Here is a 27206-nt window from a genome sequence, read left to right on the forward strand (position 1 = left end):
AACTAAGATGGCACCCACAAACTGGACTAACTACAACGGCGACCCGACCCTAACAACGTTCTAATGGTCGGCAACGCAACTACGTCAAACACTAGGACTAACTAAATGTGGTGCACTAACGGAACTACTAGTTACACGCTACGGGGAACACCAGCCGGTGTTCACAGCCTAAACCGGAGGGCGGTTCCTAACCCCCTCACCCAGGTCGTACCAAGAAGCTGCCTTCTTGCTATGGAGTCACACACAGGCCCTAAGTACGGGTTCTTTAAGCCCGGCTGAGGCTCAGTAAAACAGCACACTAACCCGCGGGCCGACTGCCGCACGGAACAGCCGATCGAACTGAACCGCCCGACTGCCTGTACTCGGGTATCTCACACGTGTCCCTACGTCCGGAACCACAGGTCCACCTGCACGGAACCGGCCTTGAGGACCCTTGATCAGAACCACAGCCGCCCCTGGAACTGCCTCAAGGTGTGCTGTACTGCCACCAACTCACTCAGCCACCCCCTCTGGGTACCAGTGTGACCCCGGGGACCTAAGGGACAGGGAAACTACATGTGTTCTCCCCTGACTATGTGTATGCTGGTACTTACACTTGTCCCCCACAGCACGGGTTAGCACAGGAAAACCACAGGAAACAAGAGCCTACCTTTAATGGGGGCCTGACGTCTTGCCCCTGGACACAGTTAGAAAGCACACCAAAATACTGTAATGTAAACTACACTCGCCACACAGACAGAATAAATAGATACGGTATACAGTACTTCGCCGCTACTTACCGAACACACCGCTGCTAGCCAACCAGCAGGTTGCTACAGCACCACGGGAGCCTACGCTCGACCGTACCTCCTAACCACGTGTGCTCACCTCACACAGGACCGCGCCTACTCTCACGAGGCTCCCACGCCTCTACCACACACCACCAGGGCCTTATGCCCTACACACCATGGGTCTCTGCCCAGCTACACACAGAGCCTTCTGCTCTGACTAATGGGCCTCAGCCCCCTCTCTAACTCAGGGCTCTGAGCCCACTCACTAGGGCCTTGTGCCCTACTACCTAGGGGTCCTAGCCCCTGCCTGAGGCCTGTGGCCTTCCTAACTAACTGAGGGCCTTGTGCCCTTAATAGCAGATGGGCTACCAGCCCCTAACCAGGCCCTCTGGCCTTCCTATGGCCTCTAGGCCACTAACTACCTAAGGGCCTTGTGCCCTTGTACACCTGGGGCTCTGAGTCCCCCTCTCTAACTAACAGGGGCTTGTCCCCTTTATATCAATACTAATGGCCTACTGGCCCACTACTTCGTTGGGGCCTAGTACCCAGGTCCCTGGGCCTTGTGCCCCTACTTTAGAGTGCCAACGGGCCTTGTGCCCGACTTTATTATATGTACTGCGGGCGTGGGCCCGGGAGAGGAGTTGCCTGGCAAGGCCTTACCTGGGGCTGTCTTCGGGGAGCTTCTCCTGGACTCCTTCCCCGCCTGCCGCTGCTTCTCTGCTCTGCCGCCGGCTTCTGCTCTTGATCCCGCCGGTCTTCAGGCAGCAGAGACGCTCTTAGCCCTAACAAGGGCTCTCTGCCGCCACTGCTGGTCTCCGCTGTCTTCTGTTCTTGATCCCGCCGGTCTTCAGGCAGCAGAGGCGCTCTTAGCCCTAACAAGGGCTCTCTGCCGCCACTGCTGGTCTCCGCTGTCTTCTCTTCTGGTCTTGATCCCGCAGCTCTCCGCGACACGTCCTCTTCTGACTCTCTCCGCCGTCGAACTGACCATGGCGGCGCGCGCGCCGACTTAAATAGTCGGCGCCGCGCTAGCGTCATCACGTAGCGTCGACGCGACGCCACGTGATGACATGGCGGGCCCGGATTGGTCCGTCGCCATGTTTCTTTTTGAAATGGCCGGGAGGTGAGCACTGATTGGCTCACCGTCCCGGCTGAACGGAGGGGACCGCCGCCCGAGGGATGACGACGGCCCCGGACAGGTAAGTCCTCTACATTTCCCCCGTTTTTAATGTCGGCAGTCCCTGCCGACAAAACCCTGGTCCACACGAAATCCGGGTCAGTATAACGTCCTCCAGGCTGGCCCAAGTTTGGCCGCTGCGATCTTCTGGGTTGAAGCGGCGGTGTCGGAAGGTCCAGGTCCACTGGAGTAGCATCTGGAGTAACAACGTCATCGGCGGTCATTGGTGCCCACCAATCCACCCCCGTCGGGGCGGGTATAGGATCTGGCTCACTTCTCTCCTGGACGTCGGAAGGCAAATCCAGAAAACCACAGGGACGTAACATATTCCGATGTAGCACCCGCGGTCTTCCAGTCCCTTCCGCAGGAACCACCTCATACAAAGGAAGGTCAGGAGCCATGCGCCGTTGCACTACATGTGGCAACACTTCCCACCGATCGCTGAGTTTATTTCCCAACCTCTTAACTCTTACCAGTACCCGCTGACCCACTACGAAGGGGGAAGCCGTGCTGTTGGTTGGCCCGTGATGGACTTTGGACCGTAGCTGCCCCCTCACCACGTCCCCGGCAATCTTCAGCTTCCTCTTCTGCTCGGTCACCCAGCCGCTGGGAGTCCATCTGTCCGCTTCTTCGGGGACGGACAAGTCCAAATCACGCCACTCCCTTCCAGGCCGCCCAAACAAAAGGAAGTATGGGGTATAACCGGTGGTACTATGTACCCGGTTATTGTATACCCACACCAAGTCCTGCACGTACTCCGGCCAGCGGTTCTTTTGCCCAGCCTCCAGAGCCCTGAGCATTTGCAGCAAGGTCCGATTGAACCTTTCACAGGCGCCATTACCTTGAGGGTGATAAGGAGTGGTCCGGGACTTCTGTACCCCATAAGTGTCACACAGACCCTCCATGAGGCGTCCCTGAAAACAGGCTCCCTGATCCGAGTGAATCCGCTCCGGGCACCCATATCTCCGAATGAAGTGCTCCACAATGGCGCGCGTAGCTGCTTCCGCCGTCTGATTTCGTGTGGGCACAACGACGGTGAACTTTGTAAAGTGGTCGGTCATGACCAACGCGTAGCTATGACCACTACTTGACTCCCCAACCAGGACGTAATCAATCATAAGCAGCTCCAAGGGTCGCCCCGTCTGAATGGTTTGCACGGGCGCATGCTGCTCTCCAGCCTTACTTACCCCACATCGTGGACAGGCTCGGCAGACCTCTTCCGCCAACGCCTTGGCGCCAGGTACGCAGTACTGCCTGCGTAGCCATTGATGGGTCTTGGCCGCCCCGAGATGAGCGCCTTTTTCATGGGCTTCCAGTACCAAGTCCCGCGCCATGGACTCAGGCACCACCACCTGCCATACAGGACGGAGCTCTTGCTCCAGGTAGGCTCGGCGAACTAGCACCCCTTCCCTCACTGCCAGTTGATCCCATCTGTGCAATAGCCGTCGTCCGGCTATGGACAGTCGACGCCGTTCTTCACTAGAGGGCCAATGTCCCTGTTGCTTCCATCGGCGGACACACCGCAATGGAGCATCCTGAGCCTGCCGTTCGGCCCAATCTACGGTCGTCTTGGGCACACTCAGAGCACAAACAGGAGATGTCAACTGGGTCAGATCCGGGATCTCCTCCCCTTCTCTGTCCTCATCACTAGGCCCCTCCGGCCCTTGCAGGGGATAACGGGACAACGCATCCGCATTTCCATTAGCCTTTCCGGGTCGATACCGGATCTTATATCCGAACTTGGCCAACCGAGCCATCCAGCGCTGTTCCAGCGCCCCTAACTTGGCCGTGCCCAAGTAGGCCAAGGGATTGTGATCGGTCACTATGTCGAACTCAGCGCCGGTCAAGTATTCCGTGAACTTTTCGGTTACTGCCCAAACCACTGCTAACAACTCCAGCTTAAAGGCACTGTAATTATCGGGGTTTCTTTCTGAATCCCGCAGGCTCCGGCTTCCGTAGGCAATGACCCGTTCTTTGCCGTCTTGGACTTGTGCTAGCACGGCCCCCAGGCCCTTGAGACTTCCATCAGTATACAGAACGAAGGGCTTTTCGAAGTCAGCGTACGCCAGCACTGGAGCCGTCGTCAGGTCTTCTTTGAGCGTCGTGAACGCCTTTTCCTGAGCGTCTCCCCAGGCTATGGCTTGATTCTTAGCCGTAGTGGCAACGCCCCTCAATAATTCGTGTAGCGGGCCAGCCACCTTCGCGAAGTCTTTGATGAATCTCCGATAGTAGCCCACTAACCCCAGAAATGCTCTCAGTTCCGTCACCGTTCGAGGGATCTTCCAGTCCAACACCGCAGAAACCTTATCCGGAGTGGGGCTCACCCCATCCCGGGACACAATATGTCCCAGGTATTCCAACCGAGATTTCAGAAGATGACACTTTCGCGGCTTCAACTTCAGGCCGAACTTCTCCAAGCGCTGTAGGACGACGTCGAGTCGATCCAGATGTTCCTTGACCGTGGGAGCGAAGATGATGATATCATCCAAATAGATCAGGAGAGCGTCGAAGTTCAGGTTTCCCAGACATCTCTCCATTAACCGTTGGAAGGTGGTGGGAGCATTAGTGAGCCCAAACGGCATCCTACAGAACTCAAACAGACCCATTGGTGTGATGAAGGCCGTCTTCTGCCGGTCCTCTGCCGCCACTGGTACTTGCCAGTATCCGCTGGCAAGATCCAGAGTGGAGAAATATCTCGCCTTTCCTAGCGCAGCTAGCGATTCCTCAATCCTGGGCAATGGATACGCGTCGCGGACAGTACAACTATTCAACCGCCGATAGTCCACACAGAACCTGATAGCGCCATCTTTCTTCCGTACTAAGACGATAGGAGCTGCCCACGGGCTCTTACTTTCGGTAATCACGTGGCTATCCAACATCTGCCTAATCATCAGCTTGACCTCTTGGTACAACTTGGGCGGGATTGGCCGATATCTCTCCCTAATGGGCAGACTGTCTCCGGTACGGATATTATGTTCCAGTTCCTCCGTGTACCCAAAATCCTCTTCACTTCGGGAGAACACTTTCTGTCTGGCCCACAATATCTGCTGTAAACGGGTAACATCTCGAGGCTCGATCCCTTCCAAGGAAACATCCATTTGTTCCAAAATGGTGTTGCCGTTCCACTCGCGGGACAGGCTATCGTCACCCTCCACCTGGACCGCCAGGCCCCCTTGTTGTCCTGACGCGGGTTTGAGAAGTATCTGCCGGTCATCTCCAATCTGTTCTGCTTCTACGGCGATAACTCGAGCGACAGTCGTACCAGGCCCCATCGTCTGAGTATGGTCCTGCACATTACATAACCGCACGGGTACCCTTCCTCGATGTACCCTGGCCAACGCACGGGCTACAAGAGGTCCTTCCGCCGTTCGTTCCGGACTGACCGGTTCCACCAACACCACTCTTCCCTCTAATCTCCGGTTTGTCCTCACTTCCATATATTGCAGCACCTCCTGACCAGGGGGTACTTCGACCGTCTGTCGATAGTTGGTCCGTAGGTAGCCAAGGAGCTCCAGTCCCGACTCAGTCGGTTCTTCATCACACCGTCGTACCATTCTCTGGAAAACCTGCTGCACGGGCCGGGGTACGTCCAACTCTCTCCAGTATCGAGCCCCTTTGGCGTGGAATAAGGCCTGATCCAAATTTTGTAGGGCGTTCATCCCCAGGATCACCGGGCCATGACGAAGCTCTTTTCCACCAACCACCAGAATGCCCTTCTTTCCCAAGGTCTGTCCGCATACTTCAATTTCCAACCAGACTACTCCCACGACAGGGATGGGCAAATTGTTGGCGGCGGTCAGCTTAATCCACGTTTGGGCCCGGCTCTTCTGCAGGTGAGCGTAGTTTTCCAGGAAACACCGCTCCGACATAGTGGTCACCTGAGACCCCGTATCCAGCAGACACTGTTGTGGTTTACCCCCTAACGTGGCTACTACGGTAGGGCACTCCCCCACCAAATCAGCAGAGTTGGTGAAGTTGGGGTTTGCCCCCATCTCCCCCGCGGGTGGCCCCTTCACCGCGAGGGACTCTAGTTTAACGGTGCCTGGTTTGGAGGTTCGGGACAGTTTCGGGCATAATGTCCCACGCGTTGGCATCTCCAGCAGCGAACGCCCGGTCTTGGGCCCTGCTGGGACCTGGGGGCGCTTCGCCGTTCCTCTATAGGTCCCCCTTCACTTCGGCGATCCCTCGGCCGACGGACTTCCTGCCGCAATTGGGCGACTTCTTCCTTCATGGCTAAGAGAGCTTCCTTTAGATCTTTCACACAACTCTCCAACGGTTGGGCCTCTGCTTCGGACGGGCTACTGGTGAGCAGGACTTGCTGGGGCGCTACCGCATAAGGCCCGTAGTGATCATCTCTGTCCCGGGACACAGCCTCCGCTTGTATTTCCTGGAACGCCAGGTGAGGTTGGTCCCGCACCTTGTCCAGTAGAATGTGCCGGAGTGGCACGTTCCAGAGCCCCAGGGCAAATTGGTCTCGCAGTAGCACATCCGAGTCTCCCATGGCGGCCGACCCCCGTGGGTCTCTCTGCCAGAGTTCTCCCGCCAATTCTAGGAGAGCGTTGCCAAACTGGGTTAGACTCTCGTCTTCTCTCTGCACACGCCCGAAGAACCTCTTCCTCAGAACTGCCGCAGAGGAGGTGTCACCGTACAATCCTCCCAAGATTTTGAAGATGGCGTCCAGGGTGTCCCTATCTGATTTGGTTCGAAGAAGAACCGTCTTCCTGGCATCCCCTTCCAGGGCGTTCAGAGCCAGCTCCACCTTCATGGCACCGGTGATATGATACAACCGGGCAGTGCCATGCAGCCGTTCCTGCCAGTCGGCGAAAGCAAGATTCTTTCCATCGAACTTCGGCAGGTGGGACAATGCGGCACCCACAGCCATCACATTAGGCGGGTTGCGCTCGGGGGAAGGCGTGGTTGGTCGTGAATCCGTCATCACGAACGCGGATCCTGCCGACTACGCCAAAATGAAAGGTCCCTAAAGGAGATGTGCCTCACAGGGCGACTACCTCCTAATACCTCCGAATTTACCTTGATCCGCGTGGATGACTGGATCCCACCTCGGTCCCGGTTTGGGTTTTCTCCGGACGCCCGCAAGTAACACCTAAGAGGGAAACACACAGTTAAACCGAGTCTACCAAGTAAGGGCTGTCCGAGACTACGGCAAAGGACAAGGACACGGTCAGTCCAAGCTCCTTGCCGCCTCCTCACTTTGTTCTTGCCAAGACGCGGGGGACTACAGGCACTGAAGGCCAAGACTAATCCGAGGACTAATCCCGCCTCAAGTGCCTCACACACCTGCCGGTGAGGGCCTAACCGAAAGGAGGAATCGAGCGTGATACTCACCGGGACACTCCCACTTCCGATCCGGTTCTCCTGCACCTTCCCGACTCCTGCAGATGACAAGACACACAGCCTCCCTCTACGCTCTCCGTGAACTAAGATGGCACCCACAAACTGGACTAACTACAACGGCGACCCGACCCTAACAACGTTCTAATGGTCGGCAACGCAACTACGTCAAACACTAGGACTAACTAAATGTGGTGCACTAACGGAACTACTAGTTACACGCTACGGGGAACACCAGCCGGTGTTCACAGCCTAAACCGGAGGGCGGTTCCTAACCCCCTCACCCAGGTCGTACCAAGAAGCTGCCTTCTTGCTATGGAGTCACACACAGGCCCTAAGTACGGGTTCTTTAAGCCCGGCTGAGGCTCAGTAAAACAGCACACTAACCCGCGGGCCGACTGCCGCACGGAACAGCCGATCGAACTGAACCGCCCGACTGCCTGTACTCGGGTATCTCACACGTGTCCCTACGTCCGGAACCACAGGTCCACCTGCACGGAACCGGCCTTGAGGACCCTTGATCAGAACCACGGCCGCCCCTGGAACTGCCTCAAGGTGTGCTGTACTGCCACCAACTCACTCAGCCACCCCCTCTGGGTACCAGTGTGACCCCGGGGACCTAAGGGACAGGGAAACTACATGTGTTCTCCCCTGACTATGTGTATGCTGGTACTTACACTTGTCCCCCACAGCACGGGTTAGCACAGGAAAACCACAGGAAACAAGAGCCTACCTTTAATGGGGGCCTGACGTCTTGCCCCTGGACACAGTTAGAAAGCACACCAAAATACTGTAATGTAAACTACACTCGCCACACAGACAGAATAAATAGATACGGTATACAGTACTTCGCCGCTACTTACCCGAACACACCGCTGCTAGCCAACCAGCAGGTTGCTACAGCACCACGGGAGCCTACGCTCGACCGTACCTCCTAACCACGTGTGCTCACCTCACACAGGACCGCGCCTACTCTCACGAGGCTCCCACGCCTCTACCACACACCACCAGGGCCTTATGCCCTACACACCATGGGTCTCTGCCCAGCTACACACAGAGCCTTCTGCTCTGACTAATGGGCCTCAGCCCCCTCTCTAACTCAGGGCTCTGAGCCCACTCACTAGGGCCTTGTGCCCTACTACCTAGGGGTCCTAGCCCCTGCCTGAGGCCTGTGGCCTTCCTAACTAACTGAGGGCCTTGTGCCCTTAATAGCAGATGGGCTACCAGCCCCTAACCAGGCCCTCTGGCCTTCCTATGGCCTCTAGGCCACTAACTACCTAAGGGCCTTGTGCCCTTGTACACCTGGGGCTCTGAGTCCCCCTCTCTAACTAACAGGGGCTTGTCCCCTTTATATCAATACTAATGGCCTACTGGCCCACTACTTCGTTGGGGCCTAGTACCCAGGTCCCTGGGCCTTGTGCCCCTACTTTAGAGTGCCAACGGGCCTTGTGCCCGACTTTATTATATGTACTGCGGGCGTGGGCCCGGGAGAGGAGTTGCCTGGCAAGGCCTTACCTGGGGCTGTCTTCGGGGAGCTTCTCCTGGACTCCTTCCCCGCCTGCCGCTGCTTCTCTGCTCTGCCGCCGGCTTCTGCTCTTGATCCCGCCGGTCTTCAGGCAGCAGAGACGCTCTTAGCCCTAACAAGGGCTCTCTGCCGCCACTGCTGGTCTCCGCTGTCTTCTGTTCTTGATCCCGCCGGTCTTCAGGCAGCAGAGGCGCTCTTAGCCCTAACAAGGGCTCTCTGCCGCCACTGCTGGTCTCCGCTGTCTTCTCTTCTGGTCTTGATCCCGCAGCTCTCCGCGACACGTCCTCTTCTGACTCTCTCCGCCGTCGAACTGACCATGGCGGCGCGCGCGCCGACTTAAATAGTCGGCGCCGCGCTAGCGTCATCACGTAGCGTCGACGCGACGCCACGTGATGACATGGCGGGCCCGGATTGGTCCGTCGCCATGTTTCTTTTTGAAATGGCCGGGAGGTGAGCCCTGATTGGCTCACCGTCCCGGCTGAACGGAGGGGACCACCGCCCGAGGGATGACGACGGCCCCGGACAGGTAAGTCCTCTACACAACCACAAGGAGACAGAGAGAGTAAGAGAGACACAGAAAGAGAAAGAAAGACAAAGAGAGAAAAATAACAGAGGTAAAGCTATAACTATATCACATGGAAACACCAGGTATTGCTGCAATTCATCATGGTGACATCAATTTTCATCAAGGTAGTGGGTCGCCAGAGTCAGGTGAAGTGCATGTGGCAGGACTAGGTAATGCAGGAGAACTCTGGCCTGAAAATTTAGATATAAAGTGGTGCTAGAAAGTTTGTATTCCTTTAGAATTTTCATAATTTGTACATGACTATGACCTTAAATGTGTTCAGATATTCATATGAGACGTAAAAATAGATAAGGATAACTCAAATCAATCAAATAAACACACAAAATGATATACATTTTCATTTATTGATCAAAATGATTACATTTCTTTGTCATTGTACCTCTCTGCCAGGCTCATTACAGGTACTACTTTCCCCTCATCAGCGACTCCTCAGGTTATGGCCACTCCTGCCTCCTCCTCTGCTGCACTTCCGGTCTTCTCCAGTTCTAATTAGAGATGAGCGGGCTCGGATTGCGGTAATCCGAGCCCACCCAAACAGTGCGGATCCGAAGGGATCCGAGCACTGTTCGGGTATTTCCGGCGGGCAAAAAAAATGAAACAGAGGTTATGACGTCCAAGTCTTGCGTCGGATCTCGCGAGACTCGGATTGCATAAATTCCCCGCTTGCGGCCGCCATCTTCAGTCGGGTTCAGATCAGGGAAGAGGGAGGTTGTAGTTTATAGTGGTGATCCTGTGTCCTGTGTCCTGTCACTCTGTCCTGCTTAATCCAGTGGTTACTTTGTCCTGTGCTCTGTCCTGCTGAGTCCAGTGGTGCTTTGTCCAGTGCTCTGTCCTGCTGAGTCCAGTGGTGCTGTGTCCTGTGCTTTGTTCTGCTAAGTCCATTCATTTGTTATTTTAAAATTATTTAAAAATCATAAAAAATAAATAAAAAAATTATACAAAAATAATTTAAAAAAATATAAAAAAAATTATACAAAAATAATTTAAAGAAAATATAAAAAAATTATTAAAAAAGTATAAAAAAAATTCTACTGCAATATATAAATACGTTTACTGTTCCTGCAGTCCAGAAATATTAGTACTGCAATATTTTACTACGTTCACTGTTCCTGCAGTCCAGAAATATTAGTACCAGAGATTAAACTACGTTCACTGTTCCTGCAGTCCAGAAATATTAGTACCAGAGATTAAACTACGTTCACTGTTCCTGCAGTCCAGAAATACTAGTACCAGAGATTAAACTACGTTCACTGTTCCTGATTGGTTTGATAAAGTGTGAATGTCCTATTTCAACAACATCAGGGTGGGTGGGAGGGCCCAAGGAGAATTCCATCTTACACCTCTAGCAAACTCTTGCAAACTGCCATCCTGTCTGCCACTGCAGTGCCACTCCTAGATGGGCCACGTGTTTGTGCTGCCCACTTGTGTCGCTTAGCTTAGACATCCAGCTACCTCGGTGCAACCTTTTGGACTAAAAACAATATTGTGAGGTGTGAGGTGTTCAGAATAGACTGGAAATTAGTGGAAATGAATGTTATTGCGGTTAATAATAGTGTAGGAGTGAAAAAAACCAAAAATATGGATTTTAGCACTTTTTATGCTTTTTTAAAAAAAAATCAGAACCCAAAACCCAAAATCAGAACCAAAACCTTTCGTGGGGTGTTTTGGCAAAACAAATCAGAACCCAAAACCTCAAGCTAATCAGAACCCAAAACACCAAAAGTGGCCGGTGCACACCCCTAGTTCTAATGCCAAAATCTCCCCTCCTAGAGAGCTCTGAAGTCATTTCCTGTGTCCTGGCACCTCAGGTATGCTGGGAACTGTAGTTTTTGTCTTCCAAGACTGCATAGGACCCTATTATGCAAATTCTGGGACCCACCCACCACCAAAGGTGGGCACTGGATCCTAGGATTACATATATTTATACTCAAGCTGCAAATATTGCAAAATATATAACATTTAAACACAAAGCAGCAATGTAAATCTATAAATAATGAGGTGATACAATACAATAAAGTTGGTAGGTTTACATCCACCTTCCTTTCATCTACATCTCATAGATCTTTCATCTTCTTTCTTCATATTTGTTTTTGTCCCTCTCATTCAAAACCACATTCATTTGCTAAGCCTACTATATTTATAAAGCAGCATAAGAATACAGTCTGAGTGGTTACAATGACTCCTCTGAGAAAACAAGGAATGCCTGATCAACCTAACCGGATTTTATTGTGGATTGATAGAGCTAATGCCAGTGGCGGATACTGGGGGCGGAGGGAGAGGATCGAGGCAATCACAGGAGTGTTCTCCCTGTGGCTGTACACTATTAGCTGCAGGTCCGTGTGTGCAGACAGAGAATCCTGCCCGACCTGCTGTACACAGTGTGCGGCCGCAGGCAGTCCATTGATAAAAGTAAAAAAGGGGGCAGGGTCTAAATTGTCCCCCCTAAATAAAAATTCAAGATCCGCCCCTGGCTAATGCAAGAGCTTTAGATGTTAGCATGTTGGGCATTGGAACTCTATGTGATGGACCTGCAAATATAATGCATATGCTGGACATTAGGACATACATGATAGACAGACAAGTTTGATGTGCACAGTATTTATTAGTTAGCCACAACACATATGCTTTTTATTTACATGTTATACACTGTGGCTGTATCAATTATAAATAACTTATTGTATAAATATATTTAAATTATTAGAGCAGCGCGCTAACTTATATCATCGCAAATGTACTGATTTTTAATTAGATTTTGTGCACTTTTGGAATAGGAAATGTATTTATTGCTGAGACAGTGCCAGGAAAGGAATTTTTTTTTTTGCTTTTTGTGACTGTCTGAAGGCAGTTAATCTCATGTTCATTAGACCTTTTCATCTCAGTGTCCAACACGTCTATTTAGCCTGAAAGACAGGAGGGGGTAATTAGACTTGCTATCTCTCTAAGGCAGGATGCAAGTAAATTTAGGAAATTTAGCACAAAGTGTCAGGAAATTAGATTGATGTCAATTTTGTTAAATTGTGTTCGCTCCATGGTTAAAAGATATATTACATCCAAATGGTAATTATTGAATGTGATTTACCAGTCTTTGCGGAGCTGTCTAGGAACAGGGGGCGGTGTTACCCCCTGCTAAGGTGTGTCAGAATGTGTATAAAATGAGCTACGTTTGACCATGTAATGTATTATTCCATCTGTAACTCTTGGAAGAACACTAGTACCACATACTGGCATTTTACTGTCCTTATTAGGACACTTGATCTAATAAAACATCCTTGTTTCAAGAACTTGCTTTGACGACTACTTATCCTGCTGTAATTCCTGTGACCTGCATATTAGACCAAATCTAATCCTTTATCCGGCTGTTCTGAGGTTGGGATCCAGCACGCTAATACCAACGCTTTGCCCACTACTGGCAGCTCTGGCCAGTGTGATAGGCCAGTGGGAACCGTCCGCAGCAATCCTGATCTGAAGGCAAGAGGTCAGGGGTACCAGCCCAGGTGTACCAGCAAGGGGGTAGACTAGCAGCGAGAGTTACCCAGATGATGTAGGAGCCTAGTGATGGCAGCAGGCTCCTCTGACTGTGACAGGAGGTGCGTATTTTTGGGCTAAAGAAAGGGGACGGTGGCAAGGCAAGCCCAGCTGGTCCCCAGCAACACAACCATGAGGGTGGCATAGGTGGTCCATCCTGTCACATACGCATTAAGCATACTCTTTCTACCAGAATGTGGATGTTCAGCACTCACATTTAAACAGCAGTAAGTCAACCACTTAAGCAAAGTATACATTTTAAGCACTTAACCAAATGTCCCAGTGCCCCAATATCTAAAGGCCCCAGAGCTCTTGTGCAAATTCTGAACAGGGAACCCCTGCATATACAGAAATAGAAACACTGCCTGTTTTTAGATATTGAAGACTTTTTTAGTTTTGAATTGTAGCTAGAGTGTAAAAATGTCATTGCACAGCGCTCATGAGCAGGGGAGGGCTGGCAAATTTTAGCCCGGGGGGCATGACCCGACTCAGCAGCCTATTTTAATGGAAAATAAATGCAGGTGGCTCAGTGACCCAGCCCAAGGTAGCGCACTATGGGACCGGCCTGGGGGGGGACGGGGGTAGATGTCCCTCAGCCCAGCCTGCCCTCGCTCCTGATGTAGAAAAACCTGCTAATCAGACCACCCTGGTGCATTCAAATTCACAAAAAGAGAATAAAGGAGCCCTAAACTTACTAAGCTTATTGGGGTTACAGCAGGACCCTGCAGAGCTCCTAGTTACTAATGCAGTTACCCTTAATAATACACCACTCCTATGTCCTGCTATGCATGTGACAATAAGTATTTCATTTTTGGAAGTAGCGTACACGTGCTGTCCATGGCACATTGATTTAAACCTTTAGATTACTACAGCAGGCTCATCAAGGAGATCAGACTGCGAAAAATATTTCAAATTGTAAGGTTTGCAATTTTGTGATGTAATTTATTTTGTGAATATGTTGATGAGATAACAGCAGTGATGCATTTTATTAACATCTTATGTTCTATTTTGCTGTCAAATCACATTGGTACCCTGGCTGGAAGTATTCACAGAACTGTACAAATATCACATGTGTGTCCGTGAATATAAATTGTTTATGTTTTGCCATTTCTGTTGCTTGTTTGCTTTGCTTTCTAATCACTCCCATGTGCTGTGCATATTGTCTGACAAATAGAACAATGAGAATTTTCTCTTGCCAGAATATATAAAACAGAAGACAAATTAAATTCCATATTTTGGGCATCAGTTTATTACCATATAAGTCATTACAGTTTATACAAGCAGTTGCACATTTTACTAATTGTCTGTGTGGAGCAAATGTTGGTCGTGGCAAGCAGAAATTCTGTTTAACGCAACTAGCATATTTGGGATTGGGGTCCTCTTACATGTAGGTAAAGTATAGAGAGAATTGACAAGAAAAAACTGTATATTTGTGTTAGGAACAAAGTAGTCTATAGTAACAGAAAATATAGTCTTCTGTTTGTTTAAGTTTCTTTGCATCCTTGGGATATATGAGCCACTTGACATTTTCAAGAACTATTTTATCCATCTGCAAACTTTTCTCTCAGACAGAATGTACTCTTAAAAAATCAGATTGAGTTCCTTAACTCCTTAATGTCTAGATATCTTTCATCCATTCATGTGCAAGGCAATGTGGATGGTAGGCATGCATGAAGGATCATATAAAGGAATCTGCAGCCGACCAAGATAAAATCCATGGGCCTGATTCATTAAGGTCCATGGACCTTCTTATTTAAGTCTCCTGGACAAAACCATGTTACAATGCAAGGGGTGCAAATTAGTATTCTGTTTTGCACATAAGTTAAATACTGACTGTTTTTTCATGTAGCACACAAATATCAACTTTAAATTTCAGTGTACAAATAAGCTATCAAGTATTTGTGTGCTACATGAAAAACCAGTCAGTATTTAACTTATGTGCAAAACAGAAAACTAATTTGCACCACTTGCATCGTATGGTTTTGTCCAGGAGACTTAAATAAGAAGTTTCATAAGTTAAGATCCTTAATGAATCAGGCCCCATACCACAAACTGTGCAGCGGAATGCCATTGAGCACTGTATTTGTCAATACGTGTTTCATCGAATTTATAGTGTATAAAACAAGCTGGGTGACGGTAAATTTATTGTGCTCTGTGGTGTGGTTGGGGTAGGACGAGAAACACTTAATGCCAAATTAAATCTGGAGAAATGTGCAAAATTTAGCAGCAAAATAGGTAACAGTCTTGAAAATGTTGCTTATCTATACATGACCAGGCCCGGCGCTCCCATTAGGCAACGTTAGGCAGTTGCCTAGGGCGCCGGGCTTTGGAGGGCGGCACTGAAGCGGGGGACCCAGTGATGATTTAGAAATAAATGCTACCGCCCGCCCGCTTGCCCGCTCGCCCGCCCGATCGCTATAATGCGGTGCTGCACTGTAGCAGCACCGCATTTTAAAATTTACCCGGCGCCTGGCAGCGTCGTGACGTCACGACGCACGACGCTGCCAGTGAAGAGGAGCTGACAGAGAAAGAAGACAGAAGCGAGGAAGAAGAGAAAGGAAGGAAAATGAAGAAGTTAAGGTGAGTACAGGAAAGAGGAGGCTACAGATAACAGGAGGGGACGGGGGACGGATGCTATACATAGGGGGGAGAACGGAAGCTACAGAATGGGGGGGGAATGCAAGCTACAGTAAGGAGGGCGAATGGCGGCTATACAAAGGGGGGAGAATGGAGGCTATACTAAGGGGGAGAATGGAGGCTATACAAAGGGGAAGAATTGAAGCTACAGAAAGAGGGGGGAATGGAAGCTACAGTAAGGAGGGAGAATGGAGGCTATACAAAGGGGGAGAATGGAGGCTATACAAAGGGGAGAATGGAGGCTATACAAAGGGGGGAGAATGGAGGCTATACAAAGGGGGGAGAATGGAGGCTATACAAAGGGGGTGGAGAATGGAGGCTATACAAAGGGGGGAGAATGGAGGCTATACTAAGGGGGAGAATGGAGGCTATACAAAGGGGAAGAATGGAGGCTACAGAAAGAGGGGGGAATGGAATCTACAGTAAGGAGGGAGAATGGAGGCTATACAAAGGGGGAGAATGGCAGCTATACAAAGGGGAGAATGGAGGCTATACAAAGGGGGGATATCGAGGCTATACAAAGGGGGTGGAGAATGGAGGCTATACAAAGGGGGGGGGGAATGGAGGCTACAGAATGGGCGGGAATGGAGGCTATACAAAGGGGGTGAGAATGGAGGCTATACAAAGGGGGTGGAGAATGGAGGCTATACAAAGGGGGGAGAATGGAGGCTATACTAAGGGGGAGAATGGAGGCTATACAAAGGGGAAGAATGGAGGCTACAGAAAGAGGGGGGAATGGAATCTACAGTAAGGAGGGAGAATGGAGGCTATACAAAGGGGGAGAATGGCAGCTATACAAAGGGGAGAATGGAGGCTATACAAAGGGGGGATATCGAGGCTATACAAAGGGGGTGGAGAATGGAGGCTATACAAAGGGGGGGGGGAATGGAGGCTACAGAATGGGCGGGAATGGAGGCTATACAAAGGGGGTGAGAATGGAGGCTATACAAAGGGGGGGAGAATGGAGGCTTTACAAAGTGGGGAGAATGGAGGCTATACAAAGGGGGGGATGGAGGCTATACAAAGGGGGAGAATGGCAGCTATACAAAGGGGAGAATGGAGGCTATACAAAGGTGGGATATCGAGGCTATACAAAGGGGGTGGAGAATGGAGGCTATACAAAGGGGGGGGGAGAATGGAGGCTACAGAATGGGCGGGAATGGAGGCTATACAAAGGGGGTGAGAATGGAGGCTATACAAAGGGGGTGAGAATGGAGGCTTTACAAAGGGGGTGAGAATGGAGGCTATACAAAGGGGGGAGAATGGAGGCTATACAAAGGGGGGGGATGGAGGCTACAGAAAGGGGGGAGAATGGATGCTACAGAAAATTGGGGGGGGGGAGGAGGAGGCTGGAGAAAATAGGGAGACGGGGGATTACACTTAGAAATGTCCTTGAGTTAGAGACTATGGGGTCTTTATACTAAAATAGTGCCGTGACAAAATGCAGCGATGCATAATGAGCCACAGCTTTAATTCACCTTGCTGGGGCTACTCTAGGATAGTTAAGGAACCATTTATGTGCATTAGTATTTGCCCTCTATTTGGCTCTCGTTTGTTGCCCTCTATTAGTATAATTAATTTTACATCTGCAGAATACATTAACAAATGCAAATAAAATAGATTGATCTGGATTATCTGTCATTTAGATTACCTTTCTCTATTTATTTGCATGTGTTAGTATATTTAATATATCATCTACAGAATACATTAATAGACAGCAACAGAGGAGAGCCAAGTAGTGGGCAGGGGGGCATATGAGTAAAGCTGGTGTTATGCGGCTAGCATATGTGACACAAGCTGATGGGCAAGGGGTGACATATGTGAGAACAGCTAGTGGGCAGATGGGCATGTGTGAGTGAAGTTGGTGGGCAGCGGGGTACATGTCAGTGTGTAACAGGTGAGTGATGTCATGTTTTCTTTTCTTTCGTTTGTTTTGTTCTGAAGTCTAGCATTTGGAGCCTCCCCTCTAGATATCCTGTGTTTGCTCCTGGGCAGCAGTGAAGCCTGGACAGCATTCTGCATCAGACATCAGTGCTGCGTCAGACATCTGGGGGTAAATGTATCAATCTGCGGGTTCTTCAACACCCGCGTGTTCAGCCTCTTCCGCGATTAAATTTCAAGCGGCGCTGCATTGTAAAGGGAAGTTAACCCTTTACAATGCAGCGCCGCTTGAAATTTAATCGCGGAAGAGGCTGAACACGCGGGTGTTGAAGAACCCGCAGATTGATACATTTACCCCCTGGACTGCATTGTAGCCAGCCAAGAGGTGGTAAGAGTTACTATTTTTAAGTGTGTTAGTGGCTGGGAAATTAGAATTTTTTTTTATTTGGGGGGGAAGGGGGGGGGGGGGCGGCAAGCTTAAGCTTTGCCTAGGGTGCCGGGCAACCTTGCACCGGCCCTGTACATGACATCAGTGCTTGGTTATCCAATTGGCCAACTAGGCTGACCATACTAAAACCATACTAGCCACAAAGCATATCACTGCCACAGACATGAAAGGAAAACAGCTCCCAAGCACTCTCAGCCATAAGCCTTATTCAGAGTTGAAATTGCACCCAGATCCGAATAAGTAGCAGATGCATCCTCATGATAACAGACACAGCCCTCAGACAGTTACATCTAACTTGCAAACATGTACAAAAACCTTTTATTTTATATATTACAAACTCAATTGCTATGAAGTATCATTTAAACTTGATTAACCCAACTAACACAACAGGAACAACTTCCCAACATGTGCACAAAAGAAACGTTTTATCTTTGCTACAACACACTCTGCAAATCTTAATCTATGGCTGAGCGACTACTTAAATCTCAATAAGCGCCTGAGAATCATTCGCAAACCTCTAATTACTAGTTTGAATGTCCTTCATCATCATCATAATCATCTGCTACTTACACTTGCTACAGATCACCCACAAATAAAACTACTTTTTCAGCCGAGTCTTTGACTATGTCCCAGTGTGAATCCTTACAGTACATTGCCTACTGTACAACACCCTTCCCTCCCCCAGCACACGTCTTCTTGCATAAGGACTTGTATGTTCCAAAAAGCTGCAAAAGAAAAAAAGTCTGAATAGCCGCAGTTAGATGCTTGGGCTACAAATGTTGGTCATGATAAAGTATGTGTATCCGTCTTCTCCAGTCTTAGTTCTCCTCACCTTCTTTCTCCTTCCCCCTCTATTCATCTCACCACCTTCTGTTTAAAAGAAAACCTAGGGCTAGATTTACTAAGCTGCGGGTTTGAAAAAGTGGGGATGTTGCCTATAGCAACCAATCAGATTTTAGCTGTCATTTTGTAGAAAGTACTAAATAAATGAAAGCTAGAATCTGATTGGTTGCTATAGGCAACATCCCCACTTTTCCAAACCTGCAGCTTATTGAATCTAGCCCCTAGTGTTGTTTCAACCCAACAGCCCTCCCTCCCCATTCAAAGAGTAACAACGTATTTAGATATTTGTGCTGAAGGAATATGTGTCAGAACATAGAATAACAAACTTAGATGCCAGTAACACATTTATACACGTTTCAAGGATAACGCCACCCAAAATGAAAAAAATGTTTTTTTGCATGGGCCTGAGTCATTAAGGAAAGTAAGGCAAAATAAGGAGTAAATAAAGGACTTTTTTTGCATCATGCACATGGTGTGCCTGAATCATTAAGGAGAGCAAACCATAAAAAGGAGTAACTTTGCACCTGGGCAAAACGATGTTGCATTAAATGGGAAGTAAACTTAAAATGTGGGGACAGATTTATAGTTGGGGTAGGGCGTGTCTTATCTCAACTTTAAATTTCAATGTAAAAATAAAGCTATAAAGTATTTGTGTGCTAGATGAAAAAACAGCCAGTATTTAACTTATGTACAAAATAATAAACTAATTTGCACTCCTGGCATTGTAACATAGTTTGTCCTTAATGACTCAGGCCCACCATGTACATGATAAACAATTATGATTAGCATTTGATTATGATAGATTAGATGTGAGTTGGGACTGATGGAAAATTCAGGTGGGCAAAGGCTGAGATCTGTTATTGTATACAATAATTGCCCAAGCACACATTGCACACCAAGGGCCTTGCCTGGAGATTATCCACAGCAATAAAAGACAATACAGATCAAAACCAAATAAACATAGGCAGAGAGATGCACAAATAAAGTTCTTAAAGCTTTGTGTGCAAATGCTAAGACTATAGGAAATAAAATCCCAGAACTAATTGCTATAATGACAAGGGATGATCTGGATATTGTGAATGGAGTCATGGTGCAATGAAAATCATGACTGGGACATAGCTATACTGGGATATACTTTATTTAGGAAGGACAGAGTGGGTGGAAATGGAGGAGGGCTAGTACTGTATATGAAAAAAAAGCATAAATACTACTTTAATACAAAGTATTTAAGAAAAAAACTGAGGCCCTTTGGGTGACCATAGCAATGGAGGAGAAGGCTATTCTTCATAACGGGATGATCTATGGATCACAAGGTTAGGAAGAGGAACTGGACAGGAACCTATTGCAGGACATCAATAATATAGCATTAAAATGAGAGGTAATAGCAGAAGCAGGGGGCAGAGGGACATATGCTCCCCGAGCCAGACCAAAAAAGACTATTTTGGATCGGTCCCTGCCTAGTCTCTATTGCTGGCTGCCCCCTCGTCTGGGACCAGCCACCTTCTCCTACTACACGGTCTGTCCTCCACCTCTCCCACTTTGTGTGGCCTCCTATTGCTGTCACATGGAACTTGCACCACATGACAGGTGTCGCTCCTTGTGTGAAGACTAAGTACTTCGCCGCGCAGCGCGGCTGGATCGAGGTAAGAGCAGGCAGGGGCGGGGAGGTGGTATGTCACTGTATAGTGTGTGTGTGTATCAGTGTATGTGTGTGTGTTTATTTGTCAGTGTATTGTGTGTCAGTGTATTGTGTGTGTCAGTGTATTGTGAGGGGGCCACTATATATTGTGTGTGAGGGGGCCACTATATATATTGTGAGTGTGTGTGTGTACGTGTCTGTATATATATATATATATATATATATATATATATATTGTGTGTGTGCCAGTATATATATTGTGTGTGCCAGTATATTGTATGTGTGTGAGGGGGCCAGTATATTAATATAATGTGTGAGGGAAGGGTGATCTTAATATAATGTGGGAGGTAGGCTATTAATTTAATGGTGGAGTGCAGGTTGGGGGCTAATGCTATCTTATTTGTGGGTGGTGGGGCAATTTAATAGTGGGGACTATGAAGTTAAGATGGGGTGATTGGACCTTTAGTTTAATGCTGGAGTGGTTTGAGAGCTATTAATTGAATGTGGGGTGTTTGGGAAAATGAGGTATATTTATTAAATGTGATTATGAATTATTTAATGCCTGGGATGGTTGTGGGAAATTGTTTTGTTTATTAAATGTAAATGTTCTTTAATTTATTGCTGGGACTGTTTGGAGGGAGGGAAATAGGTTTGTTTATTAAATGAGAATACTGTTTAATGTTAGCGGGAAATAGGTCTATTTATTAAATGTGTATGCTATTAATTTAATGTCAGGGCTAGTTGGAGAGAAATAGATATATTTATCAAATGTGAATACTATTATTTAAATTTTTGGCTGGAGGGAGGCTTTATTATAAAATGTGGGTGTCATATTGATTTAACACACTGGCTGGTTGGAGTTTTCTATATTTCATGTACCCATTATTTTACCAAATAATGCCCCCAACATTCCAGTATCAAGACAAGCAGCAACTGATCTAAAGACACCAGCAGCCACCAGTGGTGAAAGTGACAAGAACAGGTAGGAGAGGGGAGGACAGTCTGCCAACGGTCCTGAATCTGTTGGAGCAGTCCTAAATTTGGGTGACTGTCTCACTTAGTCAGGATTTGGTCCAACTGCAAGGGCAGTTGGGAGGTATATCCCACTTCACACTGTACTGCTTGTAAAGGCAAAGCTAATAGTAGTGCACACAGTATTGCCTGTGTATTTGTCTAAAATGATAACAATGTTATATCATAGGGGTCCCCCCTGTCTAAAGTACCCTGTGCCCCCCAGAGCCTTAATCCAGCTCTGGGCCAGGGTGTGATACCTAGTGCTCTGCTTCTCCTACCAGTAGCATCGCTAATATTATTTGTTTTGGGCTAACCCTAAAACAAATAATAACCCTATTAGTATATAGTCCAATGCAAAAACAAGCCCTTTTGCTGGCAAAAACATCAGGTTTTTAAAGCAAAAGGGCTTTTTACATTTTGATAAATCAGGCCCTGTGTTCAGTACTGTAATAGAACATTATATAATCTATTGATATATACCCCATTGTAATCAGCGAGGTATGTAATAAAACAAAAACAAAAGTACTGTAGAGAGAAGGAACATATAAAATAAAACGCAATATATAGTGAGGTTTGTTTTTGTTGTATTTTTTTGTTTGCATTATTTAAGATTTATCATTTATAATAATAAAGTATCGCTGCATTAAATAACACTAAAATAGTCTCTTTTATATTGATAAATATATATTGTATCGAAGACCATGCTTTAAGGATGGGCCGCTAATTATGGGCCTGTGTTATGTGCTTGCCCCCCGGGCTAAAGTCTGCCAGCCAGCCCCTGGGTAATAGTCATGGGAAACTTTAATCTACCTGATGTGAACCGGGAGGGCTCTTTTGCAAGTTCCACTAGAAGTAGGGATATTCTGAATTCCTAGCAGTAAGCATCTCTCAAACAACTGGTGAGGGAGTCCACTCGCAAAGACGCAATATTAGACTTAATACTTACAAATGGTGACAGAATACCCAATGTAAATGTTGTTGAGACCCTAGGACCCTGTGATCATCAAGCAGTATGGTTTAGTATAAAGACAGAGACTGACTCATACCACACAAAAACAAAGGTGTTAGATTTTAGGAAAGCTGACTTTGCAGAGATGGGAAAATGTGTAAGAGGCTCTTTGGCAGAGTGGAGGAACTTGAAAGGAGTGCAGGAGAGGTAGGGAAAATTAAAAAGTGCAGTACTGAGAGCTAATGACCTTTGTATCAAAAGAGTTACGAAAAGCTCAAGGAAACAGAAGTGGGTTGGGTACATGTTAACTTACTGTTTAACAGTAAGCCTGAGGGGTCCAAACATTGTCACTTTAAATTAACATGAATGAGCGGCGCACTGACGTCCAAGTGAAGTGCCGGACAGCTGCCTCATCATAATGACTGGCTGTCTGCAGGCGCTGCCGTCAGAGAGCTGAATCTTCGGGTTTAAGGTAAGTCTGCTTAAATTGCCTTCTTCTTTTTCAGGAATCGTCATTTTAGTGGAGATGTAAATCCCCGTTAACACGATTATCACTGAAGGAAGCGAGTGTGGTTTGTGAAAGAAAAGCAAGCATTGTGACTAATGGCTTAAGGAATATAAGCAATCTCAGAACAATGAAGAGAAACAGGTGTATCTTGACAGAATCTAGACAGAAAGATGCTAAGAAGGTGATCAGATGTGCAAATGCACACGCTGAAGAGAAAATGGCCCAGTCAGCAGGTAAAGGGGGAAATCTGTTTTTATGTATGTAAGTAAAAGGAGAAAAACAAAGGGAGGAATAATAAGACTAAAGACAAAGTGTGAAAGTTTTGTTGTGGGAGACAAGGAAATGGCAGATCATCTTAATAATTATTTTTGCTCAAAATGTGGTGCCCCAAAGCCCAGTTGAACAGCACAGAGGAGTGCATAAGCTGGCTGTTAAAATGCAGGGCTACAATGGGTTAATTGTGCTCCTGGAGACTTGTGACCAGGAGTGATTGACAGGAGGAGAATGAAGGCCCTGATTGGCTGGGGGAGTAACAGGAAGAGGATGTGCAGGAAAGAGAAGAAATAGAGAGCAGCATGGTAGAAGGAACAAGGGGGGCTGAGGTGCAGCCGAGCAGAGAGAAGATAAGCTGCTGCCAGAACTGGTGACATTGCCAGCAAAGCGGATGGAGAACAGCTGGGGACACGCAGTGGGGTGCCAAAGACAGTCTCCACTAACTACAGAACCCTCTCAAGGTAAAACCCTAGCCTGCAGTGTATTGCACACACCCCAGTGTCAGAGGGAAGAGTGATGAGAGAATCTACCCAAAACTGCCATTGCATTCTTGTACAAGGAAGGATTGTGAGAGTTTTTCCCACAGATCATACCTTTACACAGGCTGCAGGGAACAATTAAGCTATATCCTATGTGTTGCTGATATCTGGACACTATCCCCTCTTGCAGAGCAAAGGTGCTAATATAGATTCATTGACTGTTGAGGGAACAGTGCCATCTTGTGACTAAACTGAGCAACAGCCCTGCTTTCTACTATAATACTTAACCCTTCTGGAAACCTCTGCAGGACATTGGTGCACCAAATGTTTTTGATGATGTTAATGTTATGTGATTTACCTAAGAGTTGATTTATTGATATTGAAGGTGTGACATTCAGCGTTAGCGGTACCGCTGCGATTCAAGTTAACCCAGAGGGAATAGCACGGTACCCCAAACTCCTGAATAAGAAGGAGCCCTCTAGTGGGCATGGTAGTGACCGTAAGAGTCTTGATGGGTTATTATTGATGGTTCTTGCATCATCACCAGTCAGATATTGTTAACTTGAAAGTAGTAACTGTGATTACCAGTGTGCCTTATTAGACAATGTGCATTGAAGATGTCATCGCTGTTGTGCCTTATACTCACCAGGTGTATGTTATATGTTAAATGCTATTGTGCTCTATGCTGATCAGACGCATTATTTTGTCATTACTATTGAGCTGAAGGGGTCAGTGGCGCGGTGGCTTACCAAAACTATCCTTACCGCATTCTCAATAACCCCAAGTTGTTTGACCAATCCTTGTCGTTTTCATTGAAGTATTTATCTCCTGACCACCGGATATCTGAACAGAAAAGAACCTGACTCGTGTCTGGAGGACAAGGTAAGGGCAGGATTTCCCATCAGTACTCGACCACCACAGCTATAGAAAGAAAGGGGAAGGGGCCACAGTTAAGTTGCAAGTATATTCAATGAGGTAGATACAAGTATATTTACAGAGGAGAAGGTCCTAACTGACATCTCAAAACTGAAAATGGATAAATCAATGGGGCCAGATGGGATACATCCAGTGATACTAAAAGAGCTTAAATGGGTGTTGGTAACACCATTAACAGAATTATTCAATCAATCACTAGTTACAGGAGTAATTCCTGAGGACTGGAAAAGAGTGAATGTAGTCCCACTGCACAAAAGTGGAAGCAAGGAAGAGGCAAGCAACATCCGACCAGTGAGCCTTACATCAGTAGCAGGGACATTGATGGAAACACTCTTATAAGAAAGAGATGTAGAATATCTAAAGGTTCCAAAACAGCATGGATTTACTGGGTGGAGATCGTGTCAAACAAATCTTATTGACCTTTTTGACTGACTGACTAAAGCAATAGATCAAGGGGGGATGGGGTGTAGATGAAGCTTATCTAGATTTTGGAAAGACTTTTGACATTGTCCCACATCGAAAACTGTTAAATAAACTCAAAAGTTTGGATGTGATTCTAAGATGGTTGATAAGATCTTGGTTGCAGGATACAAAACAGAGTTCTAGTAAATGGAGTACATTCACAGGCATGAAAGGTTATCAGTGAAGTACCCCAGGGATCTGTACTTGGATCAGTGCTTTTTAATATCTTTATTGGTGACATTGCAAATGGTATTGAAAGGAAAGTATGCCTTTTTTCAGATGACACAAAGATATACAACAGGGTAGACACAACACGAGGGGTAAAACAAATGATGATCTAGGTAGACTAGAGGAATAGTCAAGAGAGTGGTAACTACAGTTTAATGCCAAAAACTAAATGCAAAATCATGCACTTTGGTTTCAAAAACCCAAGTGCTAAATATAGTATTAATGGCACTATAATGGAAACTACTGAGGAGGAAAGGAGTCACTATTTCAGGTGACTTAGAGGCAGGTAAGCAATGTAACAAAGTAATAAAAAAGGCAAGTCAAATGGTGACACACAGATATACAACAGGGTAGACACACCTGGAGGGGTAAAACAAATTATTAATGATTTAGGTAAACTAGAGGAATGATCAAGGGCCTGGAAACTACCATTTAATGCCAAAAAATGCAGAATAATAGGCACTATGGTATCAAAAACCCAAAAGATAAATATAGTATTATATCCAGAAGGCTAAAAAATACATTAGAGACTATACAAAGAAGGGTAACAAAGGGTAACTAAAATAGTTCATGTCCTCCATCACAAAACTTACCTGGATAGGCTAAAATCATACTTGCCAACTCTCCCGGAATGTCCGGGAGACTCCCGCATTTTGGGTGGGTCTCCCGGACTCCCGGGAGAGTGTGGCAATCTCCCGCATGTGCCCGAATTAGGGCCAAAATGGCCCCGCCCTCGCTGTCAAATGACGCATTTTGCATCATCACGTCACGGGGGCGGGACCAAAATGACGCGATTTCAGAGCCCCGCCCCCCGCACGCCCACCTGCCACCGAGAAGCTCCCGGAAAACAACTGAAAAAAGTTGGTAAGTATGGGTAAAATATCTTAATATTGTCAGGAGCCGCGGCTCACTTCCTGTCCCGACGAGCGTCCCGGTCGTCATGGAGACGGCCGGAACGTCATTTCCTGTTACTCGCACCAGGCCGTTGTCAAGGCAACGGACGGACGCCGAGTTTATGAAGCGCTGCGCCCTGGCAAATGCTGAAGCCGGGCGCATGCGCTAATTGTCTAGCCTGCGGGCTCATTAATCTAGCCTTATCTATTTGGCCCCCCACTCTGTCAATCATCACAGGGCTAAGCCCTGATTGGCCCATATTACTATATAAGGCAGGGAGGGCTTAGCCTCCCTGCCGGTTATAGCGTCCAGTTTGCCTGTCAGCTAACCTGCTCCTGTATCGTGTTGGTGACAACCTGTGGATTGATTTCTTGTGTATGACCCCTGCTTGGACTTTGACTCTGCCTGTTTGCCAGTGACCCTTGACCTTTCAGCCTGTACCTTGGATCTTGCTACCGTGCCTGTGACCCCGACCTTTGACATGTTTACCGACTATTCCTGCTTGCAAGTGACCTCTGACCTCGGCTAGTTTACTGGATTCGCTGTCTGCCATTACTCCTCATTCCTGGGTTCTCCGCAGCCGGTACCCATTGCACGACTCTCCGTTAGTCTGCAGCCAAGTCTGTCCCCACCACTAGGGGCAACAGTGAACACCAGACTGCTGGAGTTCCTAACAAATATGTATAGTTTGGAGCAGAGAAGAGGACATGATAAAAACTTTCAAATATATCAAGGGTTTTAACAAGGTACAGGAGGAAGAGAAGTATTAGAACACTGAGACATGCACTGAAACTGGAAGGAAGTAGGTGCAGAGGAAATTAGAGGAAAAATTACTTCACAGAAAGGGTAGTGGATAAGTGAAATAGCATCCCATCAGAGGCGGTAGAGGCTAATAATTTAAACGTGCTTGGGAAAGAAATAAGGATATCGTTAAAAAAGAAGAAATAAGGATTAAATAAGGTTGGAGGTTTCCATAGGTTAAAAAATGGGCAGAAATAGATGGGCCAAGTGTTTCTTATCTGCTGTCAAATTGTATGTTTCTATCTCTAAATTGGAGATATCTCAATGCCAGATATGACATAT

This window comes from Mixophyes fleayi, chromosome 1 (genome assembly GCF_038048845.1).
Source record: "Mixophyes fleayi isolate aMixFle1 chromosome 1, aMixFle1.hap1, whole genome shotgun sequence".
Lineage (NCBI taxonomy): Eukaryota > Metazoa > Chordata > Amphibia > Anura > Limnodynastidae > Mixophyes > Mixophyes fleayi.